This window comes from Oncorhynchus nerka, linkage group LG14 (genome assembly GCF_034236695.1).
Source record: "Oncorhynchus nerka isolate Pitt River linkage group LG14, Oner_Uvic_2.0, whole genome shotgun sequence".
NCBI lineage: Eukaryota > Metazoa > Chordata > Actinopteri > Salmoniformes > Salmonidae > Oncorhynchus > Oncorhynchus nerka.
The window spans coordinates 10597476-10622636 of NC_088409.1; positions in this window are offsets into that span (position 1 = coordinate 10597476).

Below are 25161 nucleotides of genomic sequence, written 5' to 3' on the forward strand. Positions count from 1 at the left end.
GCTATAAGTCATTTTGTTAATTTGCACTCAGACAGTCTCCAGGGCTCTAAGTCCGTTTGTTAATTATACTCAGACAGTCTCCAGGGCTCTAAGTCCTTTTGTTAATTATACTCAGACAGTCTCCAGGGCTCTAAGTCCTTTTGTTAATTATACTCAGACAGTCTCCAGGGCTCTAAAGTCCTTTTGCTAATTATACTCAGACAGTCTCCAGGGCTCTAAGTCCTTTTACTAATTATACTCAGACAGTCTCCAGGGCTCTAAGTCCTTTTACTAATTATACTCAGACAGTCTCCAGGGCTCTAAGTCCTTTTGTTAATTATACTCAGACAGTCTCCAGGGCTCTAAGTCCTTTTGTTAATTATACTCAGACAGTCTCCAGGGCTCTAAGTCCTTTTGTTAATTATACTCAGACAGTCTCCATGGCTCTAAGTTATTTTACTAATTATAGTCAGACAGTCTCCAGGGCTCTAAGTCCTTTTGTTAATTATACTCAGACAGTCTCCAGGGCTCTAACTAATTTTGTTAATTATACTCAGACAGTCTCCAGGGCTCTAAGTCCTTTTTGTTAATTATACTCAGACAGTCTCCAGGGCTCTAAGTCCTTTTGTTAATTATACTCAGACAGTCTCCAGCAGGGCTCTAAGTCCTTTTGTTGATTATAATCAGACAGTCTCCAGGGCTCTAAGTCATTTTGTTAATTATACTCAGACTGTCTCCAGGGCTCTAAGTCCTTTTGTTAATTGTACTCAGACAGTCTCCAGGGCTATAAGTCATTTTGTTAATTGTACTCAGGCAGTCTCCAGGGCTATAAGTCATTTTGTTAATTGTACTCTGACAGTCTCCAGGGCTCTAAGTCCTTTTGTTAATTATACTCAGACAGTCTCCAGGCTCTAAGTCCTTTTGTTGATTATAATCAGACAGTCTCCAGGGCTCTAAGTCATTTTGTTAATTATACTCAGACTGTCTCCAGGGCTCTAAGTCCTTTTGTTAATTGTACTCAGACAGTCTCCAGGGCTATAAGTCATTTTGTTAATTGTACTCAGGCAGTCTCCAGGGCTATAAGTCATTTTGTTAATTGTACTCAGACAGTCTCCAGGGCTATAAGTCATTTTGTTAATTACACTCAGACAGTCCCAGGGCTCTAAGTCATTTTGTTAATTATACTCAGACTGTCTCCAGGGCTCTAAGTCCTTTTGTTAATTATACTCATACAGTCTCCAGGGCTCTAAGTCCTTTTGTTAATTATACTCTGACAGTCTCCAGGGCTCAAAGTCCTTTTGCTAATTATACTCAGACAGTCTCCAGAGCTCTAAGTCCTTTTACTAATTATACTCAGACAGTCTCCAGGGCTCTAAGTCCTTTTACTAATTATACTCAGACAGTCTCCAGGGCTCTAAGTCCTTTTGTTAATTATACTCAGACTGTCTCCAGGGCTCTAAGTCCTTTTGTTAATTATACTCAGACAGTCTCCAGGGCTCTACGTCCTTTTGTTAATTATACTCAGACAGTCTCCAGGGCTCTAAGTCGTTTTGCTAATTATACTCAAACGGTCTCCAGGGCTCTATGTCCTTTTGTTAATTATACTCAGACAGTCTCCATGGCTCTAAGTCCTTTTGTTAATTATACTCAGACAGTCTCCAGGGCTCTAAGTCCTTTTGTTAATTATACTCAGACAGTCTCCATGGCTCTAAGTCCTTTTACTAATTATAGTCAGACAGTCTCCAGGGCTCTAAGTCCTTTTGTTAATTATACTCAGACAGTCTCCAGGGCTCTAAGTCATTTTGTTAATTATACTCAGACAGTCTCCAGGGCTCTAAGTCCTTTTGTTAATTATACTCAAACAGTCTCCAGGGCTCTAAGTCCTTTTGTTAATTATACTCAGACAGTCTCCAGGGCTCTAAGTCCTTTTGTTAATTATACTCAGACAGTCTCCAGGGCTCTAACTCATTTTGTTAATTATACTCAGACAGTCTCCAGGGCTCTAAGTCATTTTGTTAATTATACTCAGACAGTCTCCAGGGCTCTAAGTCCTTTTGTTAATTATACTCAGACAGTCTCCAGGCCCTAAGTCCTTTTGTTGATTATAATCAGACAGTCTCCAGGGCTCTAAGTCATTTTGTTAATTATACTCAGACTGTATCCAGGGCTCTAAGTCCTTTTGTTAATTGTACTCAGGCAGTCTCCAGGGCTATAAGTCATTTTGTTAATTGTACTCAGACAGTCTCCAGGGCTATAAGTCATTTTGTTAATTACACTCATACTGTCTCCATGGCTCTAAGTCCTTTTACTAATTATAGTCAGACAGTCTCCAGGGCTCTAAGTCCTTTTGTTAATTATACTCAGACAGTCCCCAGGGCTCTAAGTCCTTTTGTTAATTATACTCTGACAGTCTCCAGGGCTCTAAGTCATTTTGTTAATTATACTCTGACAGTCTACAGGGCTCTACGTCCGTTAGCTATTTGCACTCAGACAGTCTCCAGGGCTCTAAGTCCTTTTGTTAATTATACTCAGACTGTCTCCAGGGCTCTAAGTCCTTTTGTTAATTATACTCAGACAGTCTCCAGGGCTCTAAGTCCTTTTGTTAATTATACTCAGACAGTCTCCAGGGCTCTAAGTCCTTTTGTTAATTATACTCAGACAGTCTCCATGGCTCTAAGTCCTTTTACTAATTATAGTCAGACAGTCTCCAGGGCTCTAAGTCCTTTGTTAATTATACTCAGACAGTCTCCAGGGCTCTAAGTCCTTTTGTTAATTATACTCAAACAGTCTCCAGGGCTCTAAGTCCTTTTGTTAATTATACTCAGACAGTCTCCAGGGCTCTAAGTCCTTTTGTTAATTATACTCAGACTGTCTCCATGGCTCTAAGTTATTTTACTAATTATAGTCAGACAGTCTCCAGGGCTCTAAGTCCTTTTGTTAATTATACTCAGACAGTCTCCAGGGCTCTAACTAATTTTGTTAATTATACTCAGACAGTCTCCAGGGCTCTACGTCCTTTTGTTAATTATACTCAGACAGTCTCCAGGCTCTAAGTCCTTTTGTTGATTATAATCAGACAGTCTCCAGGGCTCTAAGTCATTTTGTTAATTATACTCAGACTGTCTCCAGGGCTCTAAGTCCTTTTGTTAATTGTACTCAGACAGTCTCCAGGGCTATAAGTCATTTTGTTAATTGTACTCAGGCAGTCTCCAGGGCTATAAGTCATTTTGTTAATTATACTCAGACTGTCTCCAGGGCTCTAAGTCCTTTTGTTAATTATACTCAGACAGTCTCCAGGGCTCTAAGTCCTTTTGTTAATTATACTCAGACAGTCTCCAGGCCCTAAGTCCTTTTGTTGATTATAATCAGACAGTCTCCAGGGCTCTAAGTCATTTTGTTAATTATACTCAGACTGTCTCCAGGGCTCTAAGTCCTTTTGTTAATTGTACTCAGGCAGTCTCCAGGGCTATAAGTCATTTTGTTAATTGTACTCAGACAGTCTCCAGGGCTATAAGTCATTTTGTTAATTACACTCATACTGTCTCCATGGCTCTAAGTCCTTTTACTAATTATAGTCAGACAGTCTCCAGGGCTCTAAGTCCTTTTGTTAATTATACTCAGACAGTCCCCAGGGCTCTAAGTCCTTTTGTTAATTATACTCTGACAGTCTCCAGGGCTCTAAGTCATTTTGTTAATTATACTCTGACAGTCTACAGGGCTCTACGTCCGTTAGCTATTTGCACTCAGACAGTCTCCAGGGCTCTAAGTCCTTTTGTTAATTATACTCAGACTGTCTCCAGGGCTCTAAGTCCTTTTGTTAATTATACTCAGACAGTCTCCAGGGCTCTAAGTCCTATTGTTAATTATACTCAGACAGTCTCCAGGGCTCTAAGTCCTTTTGTTAATTATACTCAGACAGTCTCCATGGCTCTAAGTCCTTTTACTAATTATAGTCAGACAGTCTCCAGGGCTCTAAGTCCTTTTGTTAATTATACTCAGACAGTCTCCAGGGCTCTAAGTCCTTTTGTTAATTATACTCAAACAGTCTCCAGGGCTCTAAGTCCTTTTGTTAATTATACTCAGACAGTCTCCAGGGCTCTAAGTCCTTTTGTTAATTATACTCAGACTGTCTCCATGGCTCTAAGTTATTTTACTAATTATAGTCAGACAGTCTCCAGGGCTCTAAGTCCTTTTGTTAATTATACTCAGACAGTCTCCAGGGCTCTAACTAATTTTGTTAATTATACTCAGACAGTCTCCAGGGCTCTAAGTCCTTTTGTTAATTATACTCAGACAGTCTCCAGCAGGGCTCTAAGTCCTTTTGTTAATTATACTCAGACAGTCTCCAGGCTCTAAGTCCTTTTGTTGATTATAATCAGACAGTCTCCAGGGCTCTAAGTCATTTTGTTAATTATACTCAGACTGTCTCCAGGGCTCTAAGTCCTTTTGTTAATTGTACTCAGACAGTCTCCAGGGCTATAAGTCATTTTGTTAATTGTACTCAGGCAGTCTCCAGGGCTATAAGTCATTTTGTTAATTATACTCAGACTGTCTCCAGGGCTCTAAGTCCTTTTGTTAATTATACTCAGACAGTCTCCAGGGCTCTAAGTCCTTTTGTTAATTATACTCTGACAGTCTCCAGGGCTCTAAGTCCTTTTGTTAATTATACTCAGACAGTCTCCAGGGCTCTAAGTCATTTTGTTAATTATACTCTGACAGTCTCCAGGGCTCAAAGTCCTTTTGCTAATTATACTCAGACTGTCTCCAGGGCTCTAAGTCCTTTTGTTAATTATACTCAGACAGTCTCCAGGGCTCTACGTCCTTTTGTTAATTATACTCAGACAGTCTCCAGGGCTCTAAGTCATTTTGTTAATTATACTCAGACTGTATCCAGGGCTCTAAGTCCTTTTGTTAATTGTACTCAGGCAGTCTCCAGGGCTATAAGTCATTTTGTTAATTGTACTCAGACAGTCTCCAGGGCTATAAGTCATTTTGTTAATTACACTCATACTGTCTCCATGGCTCTAAGTCCTTTTACTAATTATAGTCAGACAGTCTCCAGGGCTCTAAGTCCTTTTGTTAATTATACTCAGACAGTCCCCAGGGCTCTAAGTCCTTTTGTTAATTATACTCTGACAGTCTCCAGGGCTCTAAGTCATTTTGTTAATTATACTCTGACAGTCTACAGGGCTCTACGTCCGTTAGCTATTTGCACTCAGACAGTCTCCAGGGCTCTAAGTCCTTTTGTTAATTATACTCAGACTGTCTCCAGGGCTCTAAGTCCTTTTGTTAATTATACTCAGACAGTCTCCAGGGCTCTAAGTCCTTTTGTTAATTATACTCAGACAGTCTCCAGGGCTCTAAGTCCTTTTGTTAATTATACTCAGACAGTCTCCATGGCTCTAAGTCCTTTTACTAATTATAGTCAGACAGTCTCCAGGGCTCTAAGTCCTTTTGTTAATTATACTCAGACAGTCTCCAGGGCTCTAAGTCCTTTTGTTAATTATACTCAAACAGTCTCCAGGGCTCTAAGTCCTTTTGTTAATTATACTCAGACAGTCTCCAGGGCTCTAAGTCCTTTTGTTAATTATACTCAGACTGTCTCCATGGCTCTAAGTTATTTTACTAATTATAGTCAGACAGTCTCCAGGGCTCTAAGTCCTTTTGTTAATTATACTCAGACAGTCTCCAGGGCTCTAACTAATTTTGTTAATTATACTCAGACAGTCTCCAGGGCTCTAAGTCCTTTTGTTAATTATACTCAGACAGTCTCAGCAGGGCTCTAAGTCCTTTTGTTAATTATACTCAGACAGTCTCCAGGCTCTAAGTCCTTTTGTTGATTATAATCAGACAGTCTCCAGGGCTCTAAGTCATTTTGTTAATTATACTCAGACTGTCTCCAGGGCTCTAAGTCCTTTTGTTAATTGTACTCAGACAGTCTCCAGGGCTATAAGTCATTTTGTTAATTGTACTCAGGCAGTCTCCAGGGCTATAAGTCATTTTGTTAATTATACTCAGACTGTCTCCAGGGCTCTAAGTCCTTTTGTTAATTATACTCAGACAGTCTCCAGGGCTCTAAGTCCTTTTGTTAATTATACTCTGACAGTCTCCAGGGCTCTAAGTCCTTTTGTTAATTATACTCAGACAGTCTCCAGGGCTCTAAGTCATTTTGTTAATTATACTCTGACAGTCTCCAGGGCTCAAAGTCCTTTTGCTAATTATACTCAGACTGTCTCCAGGGCTCTAAGTCCTTTTGTTAATTATACTCAGACAGTCTCCAGGGCTCTACGTCCTTTTGTTAATTATACTCAGACAGTCTCCAGGGCTCTAAGTCCTTTTGTTAATTATACTCAGACAGTCTCCAGGGCTCTAAGTCCTTTTGTTAATTATACTCAGACTGTCTCCATGGCTCTAAGTTATTTTACTAATTATAGTCAGACAGTCTCCAGGGCTCTAAGTCCTTTTGTTAATTATACTCAGACAGTCTCCAGGGCTCTAACTAATTTTGTTAATTATACTCAGACAGTCTCCAGGGCTCTAAGTCCTTTTGTTAATTATACTCAGACAGTCTCCAGCAGGGCTCTAAGTCCTTTTGTTAATTATACTCAGACAGTCTCCAGGCTCTAAGTCCTTTTGTTGATTATAATCAGACAGTCTCCAGGGCTCTAAGTCATTTTGTTAATTGTACTCAGACTGTCTCCAGGGCTCTAAGTCCTTTTGTTAATTGTACTCAGACAGTCTCCAGGGCTATAAGTCATTTTGTTAATTGTACTCAGGCAGTCTCCAGGGCTATAAGTCATTTTGTTAATTATACTCAGACTGTCTCCAGGGCTCTAAGTCCTTTTGTTAATTATACTCAGACAGTCTCCATGGCTCTAACTCATTTTGTTAATTATACTCAGACAGTCTCCAGGGCTCTAAGTCCTTTTGTTAATTATACTCTGACAGTCTCCAGGGCTCTAAGTCCTTTTGTTAATTATACTCAGACAGTCTCCAGTCTCCAGGTCTCCAGGGCTCTAAGTCATTTTGTTAATTATACTCAGACTGTCTCCAGGGCTCTAAGTCCTTTTGTTAATTATACTCAGACAGTCTCCAGGGCTCTAAGTCCTTTTGTTAATTATACTCAGACAGTCTCCAGGGCTCTAAGTCCTTTTGTTAATTATACTCAGACAGTCTCCAGGGCTCTAAGTCATTTTGTTAATTATACTCTGACAGTCTCCAGGGCTCAAAGTCCTTTTGCTAATTATACTCAGACTGTCTCCAGGGCTCTAAGTCCTTTTGTTAATTATACTCAGACAGTCTCCAGGGCTCTACGTCCTTTTGTTAATTATACTCAGACAGTCTCCAGGGCTCTAAGTCGTTTTGCTAATTATACTCAAACGGTCTCCAGGGCTCTAAGTCCTTTTGTTAATTATACTCAGACAGTCTCCATGGCTCTAACTCATTTTGTTAATTATACTCAGACAGTCTCCAGGGCTCTAAGTCCTTTTGTTAATTATACTCTGACAGTCTCCAGGGCTCTAAGTCCTTTTGTTAATTATACTCAGACAGTCTCCAGGCTCTAAGTCCTTTTGTTGATTATAATCAGACAGTCTCCAGGGCTCTAAGTCATTTAGTTAATTATACTCAGACTGTCTCCAGGGCTCTAAGTCCTTTTGTTAATTGTACTCAGACAGTCTCCAGGGCTATAAGTCATTTTGTTAATTGTACTCAGGCAGTCTCCAGGGCTCTAAGTCCTTTTGTTAATTATACTCTGACAGTCTCCAGGGCTCTAAGTCCTTTTGTTAATTATACTCAGACAGTCTCCAGGGCTCTAAGTCATTTTGTTAATTATACTCTGACAGTCTCCAGGGCTCAAAGTCCTTTTGCTAATTATACTCAGACTGTCTCCAGGGCTCTAAGTCCTTTTGTTAATTATACTCAGACAGTCTCCAGGGCTCTACGTCCTTTTGTTAATTATACTCAGACAGTCTCCAGGGCTCTAAGTCCTTTTGTTAATTATACTCAGACAGTCTCCAGGGCTCTAAGTCCTTTTGTTAATTATACTCAGACTGTCTCCATGGCTCTAAGTTATTTTACTAATTATAGTCAGACAGTCTCCAGGGCTCTAAGTCCTTTTGTTAATTATACTCAGACAGTCTCCAGGGCTCTAACTAATTTTGTTAATTATACTCAGACAGTCTCCAGGGCTCTAAGTCCTTTTGTTAATTATACTCAGACAGTCTCCAGCAGGGCTCTAAGTCCTTTTGTTAATTATACTCAGACAGTCTCCAGGCTCTAAGTCCTTTTGTTGATTATAATCAGACAGTCTCCAGGGCTCTAAGTCATTTTGTTAATTGTACTCAGACTGTCTCCAGGGCTCTAAGTCCTTTTGTTAATTATACTCTGACAGTCTCCAGGGCTCTAAGTCCTTTTGTTAATTATACTCAGACAGTCTCCAGGGCTCTAAGTCATTTTGTTAATTATACTCTGACAGTCTCCAGGGCTCAAAGTCCTTTTGCTAATTATACTCAGACTGTCTCCAGGGCTCTAAGTCCTTTTGTTAATTATACTCAGACAGTCTCCAGGGCTCTACGTCCTTTTGTTAATTATACTCAGACAGTCTCCAGGGCTCTAAGTCGTTTTGCTAATTATACTCAAACGGTCTCCAGGGCTCTAAGTCCTTTTGTTAATTATACTCAGACAGTCTCCATGGCTCTAACTCATTTTGTTAATTATACTCAGACAGTCTCCAGGGCTCTAAGTCCTTTTGTTAATTATACTCTGACAGTCTCCAGGGCTCTAAGTCCTTTTGTTAATTATACTCAGACAGTCTCCAGGCTCTAAGTCCTTTTGTTGATTATAATCAGACAGTCTCCAGGGCTCTAAGTCATTTTGTTAATTATACTCAGACTGTCTCCAGGGCTCTAAGTCCTTTTGTTAATTGTACTCAGACAGTCTCCAGGGCTATAAGTCATTTTGTTAATTGTACTCAGGCAGTCTCCAGGGCTATAAGTCATTTTGTTAATTGTACTCAGACAGTCTCCAGGGCTATAAGTAATTTTGTTAATTACACTCAGACAGTCTCCAGGGCTCTAAGTCATTTTGTTAATTATACTCAGACTGTCTCCAGGGCTCTAAGTCCTTTTGTTAATTATACTCAGACAGTCTCCAGGGCTCTAAGTCCTTTTGTTAATTATACTCTGACAGTCTCCAGGGCTCTAAGTCCTTTTGTTAATTATACTCAGACAGTCTCCAGGGCTCTAAGTCATTTTGTTAATTATACTCTGACAGTCTCCAGGGCTCTAAGTCATTTTGTTAATTATACTCTGACAGTCTCCAGGGCTCAAAGTCCTTTTGCTAATTATACTCAGACTGTCTCCAGGGCTCTAAGTCCTTTTGTTAATTATACTCAGACAGTCTCCAGGGCTCTACGTCCTTTTGTTAATTATACTCAGACAGTCTCCAGGGCTCTAAGTCCTTTTGTTAATTATACTCAGACAGTCTCCAGGGCTCTAAGTCCTTTTGTTAATTATACTCAGACTGTCTCCATGGCTCTAAGTTATTTTACTAATTATAGTCAGACAGTCTCCAGGGCTCTAAGTCCTTTTGTTAATTATACTCAGACAGTCTCCAGGGCTCTAACTAATTTTGTTAATTATACTCAGACAGTCTCCAGGGCTCTAAGTCCTTTTGTTAATTATACTCAGACAGTCTCCAGGGCTCTCTAAGTCCTTTTGTTAATTATACTCAGACAGTCTCCAGGCTCTAAGTCCTTTTGTTGATTATAATCAGACAGTCTCCAGGGCTCTAAGTCATTTTGTTAATTGTACTCAGACTGTCTCCAGGGCTCTAAGTCCTTTTGTTAATTGTACTCAGACAGTCTCCAGGGCTATAAGTCATTTTGTTAATTGTACTCAGGCAGTCTCCAGGGCTATAAGTCATTTTGTTAATTATACTCAGACTGTCTCCAGGGCTCTAAGTCCTTTTGTTAATTATACTCAGACAGTCTCCAGGGCTCTAAGTCCTTTTGTTAATTATACTCAGACAGTCTCCAGGGCTCTAAGTCATTTTGTTAATTATACTCTGACAGTCTCCAGGGCTCAAAGTCCTTTTGCTAATTATACTCAGACTGTCTCCAGGGCTCTAAGTCCTTTTGTTAATTATACTCAGACAGTCTCCAGGGCTCTACGTCCTTTTGTTAATTATACTCAGACAGTCTCCAGGGCTCTAAGTCCTTTTGTTAATTATACTCTGACAGTCTCCAGGGCTCTAAGTCCTTTTGTTAATTATACTCAGACAGTCTCCAGGCTCTAAGTCCTTTTGTTGATTATAATCAGACAGTCTCCAGGGCTCTAAGTCATTTTGTTAATTATACTCAGACTGTCTCCAGGGCTCTAAGTCCTTTTGTTAATTGTACTCAGACAGTCTCCAGGGCTATAAGTCATTTTGTTAATTGTACTCAGGCAGTCTCCAGGGCTATAAGTCATTTTGTTAATTGTACTCAGACAGTCTCCAGGGCTATAAGTCATTTTGTTAATTACACTCAGACAGTCTCCAGGGCTCTAAGTCCTTTTGTTAATTATACTCAGACAGTCTCCAGGGCTCTAAGTCCTTTTGTTAATTATACTCTGACAGTCTCCAGGGCTCTAAGTCCTTTTGTTAATTATACTCAGACAGTCTCCAGGGCTCTAAGTCATTTTGTTAATTATACTCTGACAGTCTCCAGGGCTCAAAGTTCTTTTGCTAATTATACTCAGACTGTCTCCAGGGCTCTAAGTCCTTTTGTTAATTATACTCAGACAGTCTCCAGGGCTCTACGTCCTTTTGTTAATTATACTCAGACAGTCTCCAGGGCTCTAAGTCGTTTTGCTAATTATACTCAAACGGTCTCCAGGGCTCTAAGTCCTTTTGTTAATTATACTCAGACAGTCTCCAGGGCTCTAACTCATTTTGTTAATTATACTCAGACAGTCTCCAGGGCTATAAGTCATTTTGTTAATTGTACTCAGGCAGTCTCCAGGGCTATAAGTCATTTTGTTAATTGTACTCAGACAGTCTCCAGGGCTATAAGTCATTTTGTTAATTACACTCAGACAGTCTCCAGGGCTCTAAGTCATTTTGTTAATTATACTCAGACTGTCTCCAGGGCTCTAAGTCCTTTTGTTAATTATACTCAGACAGTCTCCAGGGCTCTAAGTCCTTTTGTTAATTATACTCTGACAGTCTCCAGGGCTCAAAGTCCTTTTGCTAATTATACTCAGACAGTCTCCAGAGCTCTAAGTCCTTTTACTAATTATACTCAGACAGTCTCCAGGGCTCTAAGTCCTTTTACTAATTATACTCAGACAGTCTCCAGGGCTCTAAGTACTTTTGTTAATTATACTCAGACAGTCTCCAGGGCTCTAAGTCCTTTTGTTAATTACACTCAGACTGTCTCCAGGGCTCTAAGTCCTTTTGTTAATTATACTCAGACAGTCTCCAGGGCTCTAAGTCCTTTTGTTAATTATACTCAGACAGTCTCCAGGGCTCTAAGTCGTTTTGCTAATTATACTCAGACAGTCTCCAGGGCTCTAACTCATTTTGTTAATTATACTCAGACAGTCTCCAGGGCTCTAAGTCCTTTTGTTAATTATACTCTGCCAGTCTCCAGGGCTCTAAGTCCTTTTGTTAATTATACTCAGACAGTCTCCAGGCTCTAAGTCCTTTTGTTGATTATAATCAGACAGTCTCCAGGGCTCTAAGTCATTTTGTTAATTATACTCAGACTGTCTCCAGGGCTCTAAGTCCTTTTGTTAATTGTACTCAGACAGTCTCCAGGGCTATAAGTCATTTTGTTAATTGTACTCAGGCAGTCTCCAGGGCTATAAGTCATTTTGTTAATTGTACTCAGACAGTCTCCAGGGCTATAAGTCATTTTGTTAATTACACTCAGACAGTCTCCAGGGCTCTAAGTCATTTTGTTAATTATACTCAGACAGTCTCCAGGGCTCTAAGTCCTTTTGTTAATTATACTCTGACAGTCTCCAGGGCTCAAAGTCCTTTTGCTAATTATACTCAGACAGTCTCCAGAGCTCTAAGTCCTTTTACTAATTATACTCAGACAGTCTCCAGGGCTCTAAGTCCTTTTACTAATTATACTCAGACAGTCTCCAGGGCTCTAAGTACTTTTGTTAATTATACTCAGACAGTCTCCAGGGCTCTAAGTCCTTTTGTTAATTATACTCAGACTGTCTCCAGGGCTCTAAGTCCTTTTGTTAATTATACTCAGACAGTCTCCAGGGCTCTACGTCCTTTTGTTAATTATACTCAGACAGTCTCCGTGGCTCTAAGTTATTTTACTAATTATAGTCAGACAGTCTCCAGGGCTCTAAGTCCTTTTGTTAATTATACTCAGACAGTCTCCAGGGCTCTAACTCATTTTGTTAATTATACTCAGACAGTCTCCAGGGCTCTAAGTCATTTTGTTAATTATACTCAGACAGTCTCCAGGCCCTAAGTCCTTTTGTTGATTATAATCAGACAGTCTCCAGGGCTCTAAGTCATTTTGTTAATTATACTCAGACTGTCTCCAGGCTCTAAGTCCTTTTGTTAATTATACTCTGCCAGTCTCCAGGGCTCTAAGTCCTTTTGTTAATTGTACTCAGGCAGTCTCCAGGGCTATAAGTCATTTTGTTAATTGTACTCAGACAGTCTCCAGGGCTCTAAGTCCTTTTGTTCATTATACTCAGACTGTCTCCATGGCTCTAAGTCCTTTTACTAATTATAGTCAGACAGTCTCCAGGGCTCTAAGTCCTTTTGTTAATTATACTCAGACAGTCCCCAGGGCTCTAAGTCCTTTTGTTAATTATACTCTGACAGTCTCCAGGGCTCTAAGTCATTTTGTTAATTATACTCTGACAGTCTACAGGGCTCTAAGTCCGTTTGCTATTTGCACTCAGACAGTCTCCAGGGCTCTAAGTCCTTTTGTTAATTATACTCAGACTGTCTCCAGGGCTCTAAGTCCTTTTGTTAATTATACTCAGACAGTCTCCAGGGCTCTAAGTCCTTTTGTTAATTATACTCAGACAGTCTCCAGGGCTCTAAGTCCTTTTGTTAATTATACTCAGACAGTCTCCATGGCTCTAAGTCCTTTTACTAATTATAGTCAGACAGTCTCCAGGGCTCTAAGTCCTTTTGTTAATTATACTCAGACAGTCTCCAGGGCTCTAAGTCCTTTTGTTAATTATACTCAAACAGTCTCCAGGGCTCTAAGTCTTGTTAATTATACTCAGACAGTCTCCAGGGCTCTAAGTCCTTTTGTTAATTATACTCTGACAGTCTCCAGGGCTCTAAGTCCTTTTGTTAATTATACTCAGACAGTCTCCAGGGCTCTAAGTCATTTTGTTAATTATACTCTGACAGTCTCCAGGGCTCAAAGTCCTTTTGCTAATTATACTCAGACTGTCTCCAGGGCTCTAAGTCCTTTTGTTAATTATACTCAGACAGTCTCCAGGGCTCTACGTCCTTTTGTTAATTATACTCAGACAGTCTCCAGGGCTCTAAGTCGTTTTGCTAATTATACTCAAACGGTCTCCAGGGCTCTAAGTCCTTTTGTTAATTATACTCAGACAGTCTCCATGGCTCTAACTCATTTTGTTAATTATACTCAGACAGTCTCCAGGGCTCTAAGTCCTTTTGTTAATTATACTCTGACAGTCTCCAGGGCTCTAAGTCCTTTTGTTAATTATACTCAGACAGTCTCCAGGCTCTAAGTCCTTTTGTTGATTATAATCAGACAGTCTCCAGGGCTCTAAGTCATTTTGTTAATTATACTCAGACTGTCTCCAGGGCTCTAAGTCCTTTTGTTAATTATACTCAGACAGTCTCCAGGGCTCTAAGTCGTTTTGCTAATTATACTCAAACGGTCTCCAGGGCTCTAAGTCCTTTTGTTAATTATACTCAGACAGTCTCCAGGGCTCTAACTCATTTTGTTAATTATACTCAGACAGTCTCCAGGGCTATAAGTCATTTTGTTAATTGTACTCAGGCAGTCTCCAGGGCTATAAGTCATTTTGTTAATTGTACTCAGACAGTCTCCAGGGCTATAAGTCATTTTGTTAATTACACTCAGACAGTCTCCAGGGCTCTAAGTCATTTTGTTAATTATACTCAGACTGTCTCCAGGGCTCTAAGTCCTTTTGTTAATTATACTCAGACAGTCTCCAGGGCTCTAAGTCCTTTTGTTAATTATACTCTGACAGTCTCCAGGGCTCAAAGTCCTTTTGCTAATTATACTCAGACAGTCTCCAGAGCTCTAAGTCCTTTTACTAATTATACTCAGACAGTCTCCAGGGCTCTAAGTCCTTTTACTAATTATACTCAGACAGTCTCCAGGGCTCTAAGTACTTTTGTTAATTATACTCAGACAGTCTCCAGGGCTCTAAGTCCTTTTGTTAATTACACTCAGACTGTCTCCAGGGCTCTAAGTCCTTTTGTTAATTATACTCAGACAGTCTCCAGGGCTCTACGTCCTTTTGTTAATTATACTCAGACAGTCTCCAGGGCTCTAAGTCGTTTTGCTAATTATACTCAGACAGTCTCCAGGGCTCTAACTCATTTTGTTAATTATACTCAGACAGTCTCCAGGGCTCTAAGTCCTTTTTTGTTAATTATACTCTGCCAGTCTCCAGGGCTCTAAGTCCTTTTGTTAATTATACTCAGACAGTCTCCAGGCTCTAAGTCCTTTTGTTGATTATAATCAGACAGTCTCCAGGGCTCTAAGTCATTTTGTTAATTATACTCAGACTGTCTCCAGGGCTCTAAGTCCTTTTGTTAATTGTACTCAGACAGTCTCCAGGGCTATAAGTCATTTTGTTAATTGTACTCAGGCAGTCTCCAGGGCTATAAGTCATTTTGTTAATTGTACTCAGACAGTCTCCAGGGCTATAAGTCATTTTGTTAATTACACTCAGACAGTCTCCAGGGCTCTAAGTCATTTTGTTAATTATACTCAGACAGTCTCCAGGGCTCTAAGTCCTTTTGTTAATTATACTCTGACAGTCTCCAGGGCTCAAAGTCCTTTTGCTAATTATACTCAGACAGTCTCCAGAGCTCTAAGTCCTTTTACTAATTATACTCAGACAGTCTCCAGGGCTCTAAGTCCTTTTACTAATTATACTCAGACAGTCTCCAGGGCTCTAAGTACTTTTGTTAATTATACTCAGACAGTCTCCAGGGCTCTAAGTCCTTTTGTTAATTATACTCAGACTGTCTCCAGGGCTCTAAGTCCTTTTGTTAATTATACTCAGACAGTCTCCAGGGCTCTAAGTCCTTTTGTTAATTATACTCAGACAGTCTCCAGTGGCTCTAAGTTATTTTACTAATTATAGTCAGACAGTCTCCAGGGCTCTAAGTCCTTTTGTTAATTATACTCAGACAGTCTCCAGGGCTCTAACTCATTTTGTTAATTATACTCAGACAGTCTCCAGGGCTCTAAGTCATTTTGTTAATTATACTCAGACAGTCTCCAGGCCCTAAGTCCTTTTGTTGATTATAATCAGACAGTCTCCAGGGCTCTAAGTCATTTTGTTAATTATACTCAGACTGTCTCCAGGGCTCTAAGTCCTTTTGTTAATTGTACTCAGGCAGTCTCCAGGGCTATAAGTCATTTTGTTAATTGTACTCAGACAGTCTCCAGGGCTATAAGTCATTTTGTTAATTACACTCAGACAGTCTCCAGGGCTCTAAGTCCTTTTGTTCATTATACTCAGACTGTCTCCATGGCTCTAAGTCCTTTTACTAATTATAGTCAGACAGTCTCCAGGGCTCTAAGTCCTTTTGTTAATTATACTCAGACAGTCCCCAGGGCTCTAAGTCCTTTTGTTAATTATACTCTGACAGTCTCCAGGGCTCTAAGTCATTTTGTTAATTATACTCTGACAGTCTCCAGGGCTCTAAGTCCGTTTGCTAATTGCACTCAGACAGTCTCCAGGGCTCTAAGTCCTTTTGTTAATTATACTCAGACTGTCTCCAGGGCTCTAAGTCCTTTTGTTAATTATACTCAGACAGTCTCCAGGGCTCTAAGTCCTTTTGTTAATTATACTCAGACAGTCTCCAGGGCTCTAAGTCCTTTTGTTAATTATACTCAGACAGTCTCCATGGCTCTAAGTCCTTTTACTAATTATAGTCAGACAGTCTCCAGGGCTCTAAGTCCTTTTGTTAATTATACTCAGACAGTCTCCAGGGCTCTAAGTCCTTTTGTTAATTATACTCAAACAGTCTCCAGGGCTCTAAGTCCTTTTGTTAATTATACTCAGACAGTCTCCAGGGCTCTAAGTCCTTTTGTTAATTATACTCTGACAGTCTCCAGGGCTCTAAGTCCTTTTGTTAATTATACTCAGACAGTCTCCAGGGCTCTAAGTCATTTTGTTAATTATACTCTGACAGTCTCCAGGGCTCAAAGTCCTTTTGCTAATTATACTCAGACTGTCTCCAGGGCTCTAAGTCCTTTTGTTAATTATACTCAGACAGTCTCCAGGGCTCTACGTCCTTTTGTTAATTATACTCAGACAGTCTCCAGGGCTCTAAGTCGTTTTGCTAATTATACTCAAACGGTCTCCAGGGCTCTAAGTCCTTTTGTTAATTATACTCAGACAGTCTCCATGGCTCTAACTCATTTTGTTAATTATACTCAGACAGTCTCCAGGGCTCTAAGTCCTTTTGTTAATTATACTCTGACAGTCTCCAGGGCTCTAAGTCCTTTTGTTAATTATACTCAGACAGTCTCCAGGCTCTAAGTCCTTTTGTTGATTATAATCAGACAGTCTCCAGGGCTCTAAGTCATTTTGTTAATTATACTCAGACTGTCTCCAGGGCTCTAAGTCCTTTTGTTAATTGTACTCAGACAGTCTCCAGGGCTATAAGTCATTTTGTTAATTGTACTCAGGCAGTCTCCAGGGCTATAAGTCATTTTGTTAATTGTACTCAGACAGTCTCCAGGGCTATAAGTCATTTTGTTAATTACACTCAGACAGTCTCCAGGGCTCTAAGTCATTTTGTTAATTATACTCAGACTGTCTCCAGGGCTCTAAGTCCTTTTGTTAATTATACTCAGACAGTCTCCAGGGCTCTAAGTCCTTTTGTTAATTATACTCTGACAGTCTCCAGGGCTCTAAGTCCTTTTGTTAATTATACTCAGACAGTCTCCAGGGCTCTAAGTCATTTTGTTAATTATACTCTGACAGTCTCCAGGGCTCAAAGTTCTTTTGCTAATTATACTCAGACTGTCTCCAGGGCTCTAAGTCCTTTTGTTAATTATACTCAGACAGTCTCCAGGGCTCTACGTCCTTTTGTTAATTATACTCAGACAGTCTCCAGGGCTCTAAGTCGTTTTGCTAATTATACTCAAACGGTCTCCAGGGCTCTAAGTCCTTTTGTTAATTATACTCAGACAGTCTCCAGGGCTCTAACTCATTTTGTTAATTATACTCAGACAGTCTCCAGGGCTATAAGTCATTTTGTTAATTGTACTCAGGCAGTCTCCAGGGCTATAAGTCATTTTGTTAATTGTACTCAGACAGTCTCCAGGGCTATAAGTCATTTTGTTAATTACACTCAGACAGTCTCCAGGGCTCTAAGTCATTTTGTTAATTATACTCAGACTGTCTCCAGGGCTCTAAGTCCTTTTGTTAATTATACTCAGACAGTCTCCAGGGCTCTAAGTCCTTTTGTTAATTATACTCTGACAGTCTCCAGGGCTCAAAGTCCTTTTGCTAATTATACTCAGACAGTCTCCAGAGCTCTAAGTCCTTTTACTAATTATACTCAGACAGTCTCCAGGGCTCTAAGTCCTTTTACTAATTATACTCAGACAGTCTCCAGGGCTCTAAGTACTTTTGTTAATTATACTCAGACAGTCTCCAGGGCTCTAAGTCCTTTTGTTAATTACACTCAGACTGTCTCCAGGGCTCTAAGTCCTTTTGTTAATTATACTCAGACAGTCTCCAGGGCTCTACGTCCTTTTGTTAATTATACTCAGACAGTCTCCAGGGCTCTAAGTCGTTTTGCTAATTATACTCAGACAGTCTCCAGGGCTCTAACTCATTTTGTTAATTATACTCAGACAGTCTCCAGGGCTCTAAGTCCTTTTGTTAATTATACTCTGCCAGTCTCCAGGGCTCTAAGTCCTTTTGTTAATTATACTCAGACAGTCTCCAGGCTCTAAGTCCTTTTGTTGATTATAATCAGACAGTCTCCAGGGCTCTAAGTCATTTTGTTAATTATACTCAGACTGTCTCCAGGGCTCTAAGTCCTTTTGTTAATTGTACTCAGACAGTCTCCAGGGCTATAAGTCATTTTGTTAATTGTACTCAGGCAGTCTCCAGGGCTATAAGTCATTTTGTTAATTGTACTCAGACAGTCTCAGGGCTATAAGTCATTTTGTTAATTACACTCAGACAGTCTCCAGGGCTCTAAGTCATTTTGTTAATTATACTCAGACAGTCTCCAGGGCTCTAAGTCCTTTTGTTAATTATACTCTGACAGTCTCCAGGGCTCAAAGTCCTTTTGCTAATTATACTCAGACAGTCTCCAGAGCTCTAAGTCCTTTTACTAATTATACTCAGACAGTCTCCAGGGCTCTAAGTCCTTTTACTAATTATACTCAGACAGTCTCCAGGGCTCTAAGTACTTTTGTTAATTATACTCAGACAGTCTCCAGGGCTCTAAGTCCTTTTGTTAATTATACTCAGACTGTCTCCAGGGCTCTAAGTCCTTTTGTTAATTATACTCAGACAGTCTCCAGGGCTCTACGTCCTTTTGTTAATTATACTCAGACAGTCTCCGTGGCTCTAAGTTATTTTACTAATTATAGTCAGACAGTCTCCAGGGCTCTAAGTCCTTTTGTTAATTATACTCAGACAGTCTCCAGGGCTCTAACTCATTTTGTTAATTATACTCAGACAGTCTCCAGGGCTCTAAGTCATTTTGTTAATTATACTCAGACAGTCTCCAGGCCCTAAGTCCTTTTGTTGATTATAATCAGACAGTCTCCAGGGCTCTAAGTCATTTTGTTAATTATACTCAGACTGTCTCCAGGGCTCTAAGTCCTTTTGTTAATTGTACTCAGGCAGTCTCCAGGGCTATAAGTCATTTTGTTAATTGTACTCAGACAGTCTCCAGGGCTATAAGTCATTTTGTTAATTACACTCAGACAGTCTCCAGGGCTCTAAGTCCTTTTGTTCATTATACTCAGACTGTCTCCATGGCTCTAAGTCCTTTTACTAATTATAGTCAGACAGTCTCCAGGGCTCTAAGTCCTTTTGTTAATTATACTCAGACAGTCCCCAGGGCTCTAAGTCCTTTTGTTAATTATACTCTGACAGTCTCCAGGGCTCTAACTAATTTTGTTAATTATACTCAGACAGTCTCCAGGGCTCTAAGTCCTTTTGTTAATTATACTCAGACAGTCTCCAGCAGGGCTCTAAGTCCTTTTGTTAATTATACTCAGACAGTCTCCAGGCTCTAAGTCCTTTTGTTGATTATAATCAGACAGTCTCCAGGGCTCTAAGTCATTTTGTTAATTATACTCAGACTGTCTCCAGGGCTCTAAGTCCTTTTGTTAATTGTACTCAGACAGTCTCCAGGGCTATAAGTCATTTTGTTAATTGTACTCAGGCAGTCTCCAGGGCTATAAGTCATTTTGTTAATTGTACTCAGACAGTCTCCAGGGCTATAAGTCATTTTGTTAATTACACTCAGACAGTCTCCAGGGCTCTAAGTCATTTTGTTAATTATACTCAGACAGTCTCCAGGGCTCTAAGTACTTTTGTTAATTATACTCAGACAGTCTCCAGGGCTCTAAGTCCTTTTGTTAATTATACTCAGACTGTCTCCAGGGCTCTAAGTCCTTTTGTTAATTATACTCAGACAGTCTCCAGGGCTCTACGTCCTTTTGTTAATTATACTCAGACAGTCTCCAGGGCTCTAAGTCGTTTTGCTAATTATACTCAAACGGTCTCCAGGGCTCTATGTCCTTTTGTTAATTATACTCAGACAGTCTCCATGGCTCTAAGTCCTTTTGTTAATTATACTCAGACAGTCTCCAGGGCTCTAAGTCCTTTTGTTAATTATACTCAGACAGTCTCCATGGCTCTAAGTCCTTTTACTAATTATAGTCAGACAGTCTCCAGGGCTCTAAGTCCTTTTGTTAATTATACTCAGACAGTCTCCAGGGCTCTAAGTCATTTTGTTAATTATACTCAGACAGTCTCCAGGGCTCTAAGTCCTTTTGTTAATTATACTCAAACAGTCTCCAGGGCTCTAAGTCCTTTTGTTAATTATACTCAGACAGTCTCCAGGGCTCTAACTCATTTTGTTAATTATACTCAGACAGTCTCCATGGCTCTAAGTTATTTTACTAATTATAGTCAGACAGTCTCCAGGGCTCTAAGTCCTTTTGTTAATTATACTCAGACAGTCTCCAGGGCTCTAAGTCGTTTTGCTAATTATACTCAAACGGTCTCCAGGGCTCTAAGTCCTTTTGTTAATTATACTCAGACAGTCTCCATGGCTCTAACTCATTTTGTTAATTATACTCAGACAGTCTCCAGGGCTCTAAGTCCTTTTGTTAATTATACTCTGACAGTCTCCAGGGCTCTAAGTCCTTTTGTTAATTATACTCAGACAGTCTCCAGGCTCTAAGTCCTTTTGTTGATTATAATCAGACAGTCTCCAGGGCTCTAAGTCATTTTGTTAATTATACTCAGACTGTCTCCAGGGCTCTAAGTCCTTTTGTTAATTGTACTCAGACAGTCTCCAGGGCTATAAGTCATTTTGTTAATTGTACTCAGGCAGTCTCCAGGGCTATAAGTCATTTTGTTAATTGTACTCAGACAGTCTCCAGGGCTATAAGTCATTTTGTTAATTACACTCAGACAGTCTCCAGGGCTCTAAGTCATTTTGTTAATTATACTCAGACTGTCTCCAGGGCTCTAAGTCCTTTTGTTAATTATACTCAGACAGTCTCCAGGGCTCTAAGTCCTTTTGTTAATTATACTCTGACAGTCTCCAGGGCTCTAAGTCCTTTTGTTAATTATACTCAGACAGTCTCCAGGGCTCTAAGTCATTTTGTTAATTATACTCTGACAGTCTCCAGGGCTCAAAGTTCTTTTGCTAATTATACTCAGACTGTCTCCAGGGCTCTAAGTCCTTTTGTTAATTATACTCAGACAGTCTCCAGGGCTCTAAGTCCTTTTGTTAATTATACTCAGACAGTCTCTCCAGGGCTCTAAGTCGTTTTGCTAATTATACTCAAACGGTCTCCAGGGCTCTAAGTCCTTTTGTTAATTATACTCAGACAGTCTCCAGGGCTCTAACTCATTTTGTTAATTATACTCAGACAGTCTCCAGGGCTCTAAGTCATTTTGTTAATTGTACTCAGGCAGTCTCCAGGGCTATAAGTCATTTTGTTAATTGTACTCAGACAGTCTCCAGGGCTATAAGTCATTTTGTTAATTACACTCAGACAGTCTCCAGGGCTCTAAGTCATTTTGTTAATTATACTCAGACTGTCTCCAGGGCTCTAAGTCCTTTTGTTAATTATACTCAGACAGTCTCCAGGGCTCTAAGTCCTTTTGTTAATTATACTCTGACAGTCTCCAGGGCTCAAAGTCCTTTTGTTAATTATACTCAGACAGTCTCCAGAGCTCTAAGTCCTTTTACTAATTATACTCAGACAGTCTCCAGGGCTCTAAGTCCTTTTACTAATTATACTCAGACAGTCTCCAGGGCTCTAAGTACTTTTGTTAATTATACTCAGACAGTCTCCAGGGCTCTAAGTCCTTTTGTTAATTACACTCAGACTGTCTCCAGGGCTCTAAGTCCTTTTGTTAATTATACTCAGACAGTCTCCAGGGCTCTAACTCCTTTTGTTAATTATACTCAGACAGTCTCCAGGGCTCTAAGTCCTTTTGTTGATTATAATCAGACAGTCTCCAGGGCTCTAAGTCATTTTGTTAATTATACTCAGACAGTCTCCAGGGCTCTAAGTCCTTTTGTTAATTATACTCTGCCAGTCTCCAGGGCTCTAAGTCCTTTTGTTAATTATACTCAGACAGTCTCCAGGCTCTAAGTCCTTTTGTTGATTATAATCAGACAGTCTCCAGGGCTCTAAGTCATTTTGTTAATTATACTCAGACTGTCTCCAGGGCTCTAAGTCCTTTTGTTAATTGTACTCAGACAGTCTCCAGGGCTATAAGTCATTTTGTTAATTGTACTCAGGCAGTCTCCAGGGCTATAAGTCATTTTGTTAATTGTACTCAGACAGTCTCCAGGGCTATAAGTCATTTTGTTAATTACACTCAGACAGTCTCCAGGGCTCTAAGTCTTTTTGTTAATTATACTCAGACAGTCTCCAGGGCTCTAAGTCCTTTTGTTAATTATACTCTGACAGTCTCCAGGGCTCAAAGTCCTTTTGCTAATTATACTCAGACAGTCTCCAGAGCTCTAAGTCCTTTTACTAATTATACTCAGACAGTCTCCAGGGCTCTAAGTCCTTTTACTAATTATACTCAGACAGTCTCCAGGGCTCTAAGTACTTTTGTTAATTATACTCAGACAGTCTCCAGGGCTCTAAGTCCTTTTGTTAATTATACTCAGACTGTCTCCAGGGCTCTAAGTCCTTTTGTTAATTATACTCAGACAGTCTCCAGGGCTCTAAGTCCTTTTGTTAATTATACTCAGACAGTCTCCGTGGCTCTAAGTTATTTTACTAATTATAGTCAGACAGTCTCCAGGGCTCTAAGTCCTTTTGTTAATTATACTCAGACAGTCTCCAGGGCTCTAACTCATTTTGTTAATTATACTCAGACAGTCTCCAGGGCTCTAAGTCATTTTGTTAATTATACTCAGACAGTCTCCAGGCCCTAAGTCCTTTTGTTGATTATAATCAGACAGTCTCCAGGGCTCTAAGTCATTTTGTTAATTATACTCAGACTGTCTCCAGGGCTCTAAGTCCTTTTGTTAATTGTACTCAGGCAGTCTCCAGGGCTATAAGTCATTTTGTTAATTGTACTCAGACAGTCTCCAGGGCTATAAGTCATTTTGTTAATTACACTCAGACAGTCTCCAGGGCTCTAAGTCCTTTTGTTCATTATACTCAGACTGTCTCCATGGCTCTAAGTCCTTTTACTAATTATAGTCAGACAGTCTCCAGGGCTCTAAGTCCTTTTGTTAATTATACTCAGACAGTCCCCAGGGCTCTAAGTCCTTTTGTTAATTATACTCTGACAGTCTCCAGGGCTCTAAGTCATTTTGTTAATTATACTCTGACAGTCTACAGGGCTCTACGTCCGTTAGCTATTTGCACTCAGACAGTCTCCAGGGCTCTAAGTCCTTTTGTTAATTATACTCAGACTGTCTCCAGGGCTCTAAGTCCTTTTGTTAATTATACTCAGACAGTCTCCAGGGCTCTAAGTCCTTTTGTTAATTATACTCAGACAGTCTCCATGGCTCTAAGTCCTTTTACTAATTATAGTCAGACAGTCTCCAGGGCTCTAAGTCCTTTTGTTAATTATACTCAGACAGTCTCCAGGGCTCTAAGTCCTTTTGTTAATTATACTCAAACAGTCTCCAGGGCTCTAAGTCCTTTTGTTAATTATACTCAGACAGTCTCCAGGGCTCTAAGTCCTTTTGTTAATTATACTCAGACAGTCTCCATGGCTCTAAGTTATTTTACTAATTATAGTCAGACAGTCTCCAGGGCTCTAAGTCCTTTTGTTAATTATACTCAGACAGTCTCCAGGGCTCTAACTAATTTTGTTAATTATACTCAGACAGTCTCCAGGGCTCTAAGTCCTTTTGTTAATTATACTCAGACAGTCTCCAGGGCTCTAAGTCCTTTTGTTAATTATACTCAGACAGTCTCCAGGCTCTAAGTCCTTTTGTTGATTATAATCAGACAGTCTCCAGGGCTCTAAGTCATTTTGTTAATTATACTCAGACTGTCTCCAGGGCTCTAAGTCCTTTTGTTAATTGTACTCAGACAGTCTCCAGGGCTATAAGTCATTTTGTTAATTGTACTCAGGCAGTCTCCAGGGCTATAAGTCATTTTGTTAATTGTACTCAGACAGTCTCCAGGGCTATAAGTCATTTTGTTAATTACACTCAGACAGTCTCCAGGGCTCTAAGTCATTTTGTTAATTATACTCAGACAGTCTCCAGGGCTCTAAGTACTTTTGTTAATTATACTCAGACAGTCTCCAGGGCTCTAAGTCCTTTTGTTAATTATACTCAGACTGTCTCCAGGGCTCTAAGTCCTTTTGTTAATTATACTCAGACAGTCTCCAGGGCTCTAAGTCCTTTTGTTAATTATACTCAGACAGTCTCCAGGGCTCTAAGTCGTTTTGCTAATTATACTCAAACGGTCTCCAGGGCTCTAATCCTTTTGTTAATTATACTCAGACAGTCTCCAGGCTCTAAGTCCTTTTGTTAATTATACTCAGACAGTCTCCAGGGCTCTAAGTCCTTTTGTTAATTATACTCAGACAGTCTCCATGGCTCTAAGTCCTTTTACTAATTATAGTCAGACAGTCTCCAGGGCTCTAAGTCCTTTTGTTAATTATACTCAGACAGTCTCCAGGGCTCTAAGTAATTTTGTTAATTATACTCAGACAGTCTCCAGGGCTCTAAGTCCTTTTGTTAATTATACTCAAACAGTCTCCAGGGCTCTAAGTCCTTTTGTTAATTATACTCAGACAGTCTCCAGGGCTCTAACTCATTTTGTTAATTATACTCAGACAGTCTCCATGGCTCTAAGTTATTTTACTAATTATAGTCAGACAGTCTCCAGGGCTCTAAGTCCTTTTGTTAATTATACTCAGACAGTCTCCAGGGCTCTAAGTCCGTTAGCTATTTGCACTCAGACAGTCTCCAGGGCTCTAAGTCCGTTAGCTATTTGCACTCAGACAGTCTCCAGGGCTCTAAGTCCGTTAGCTATTTGCACTCAGACAGTCTCCAGGGCTCTATGTCCTTTTGTTAATTATACTCTCACAGTCTCCAGGGCTCTACGTCCGTTAGCTATTTGTACTCAGACAGTCTCCATGGCTCTACGTCCGTTAGCTATTTGTACTCAGACAGTCTCCAGGGCTCTACGTCCGTTAGCTATTTGTACTCAGACAGTCTCCAGGGCTCTAAGTCCGTTAGCTATTTACACTCAAACAGTCT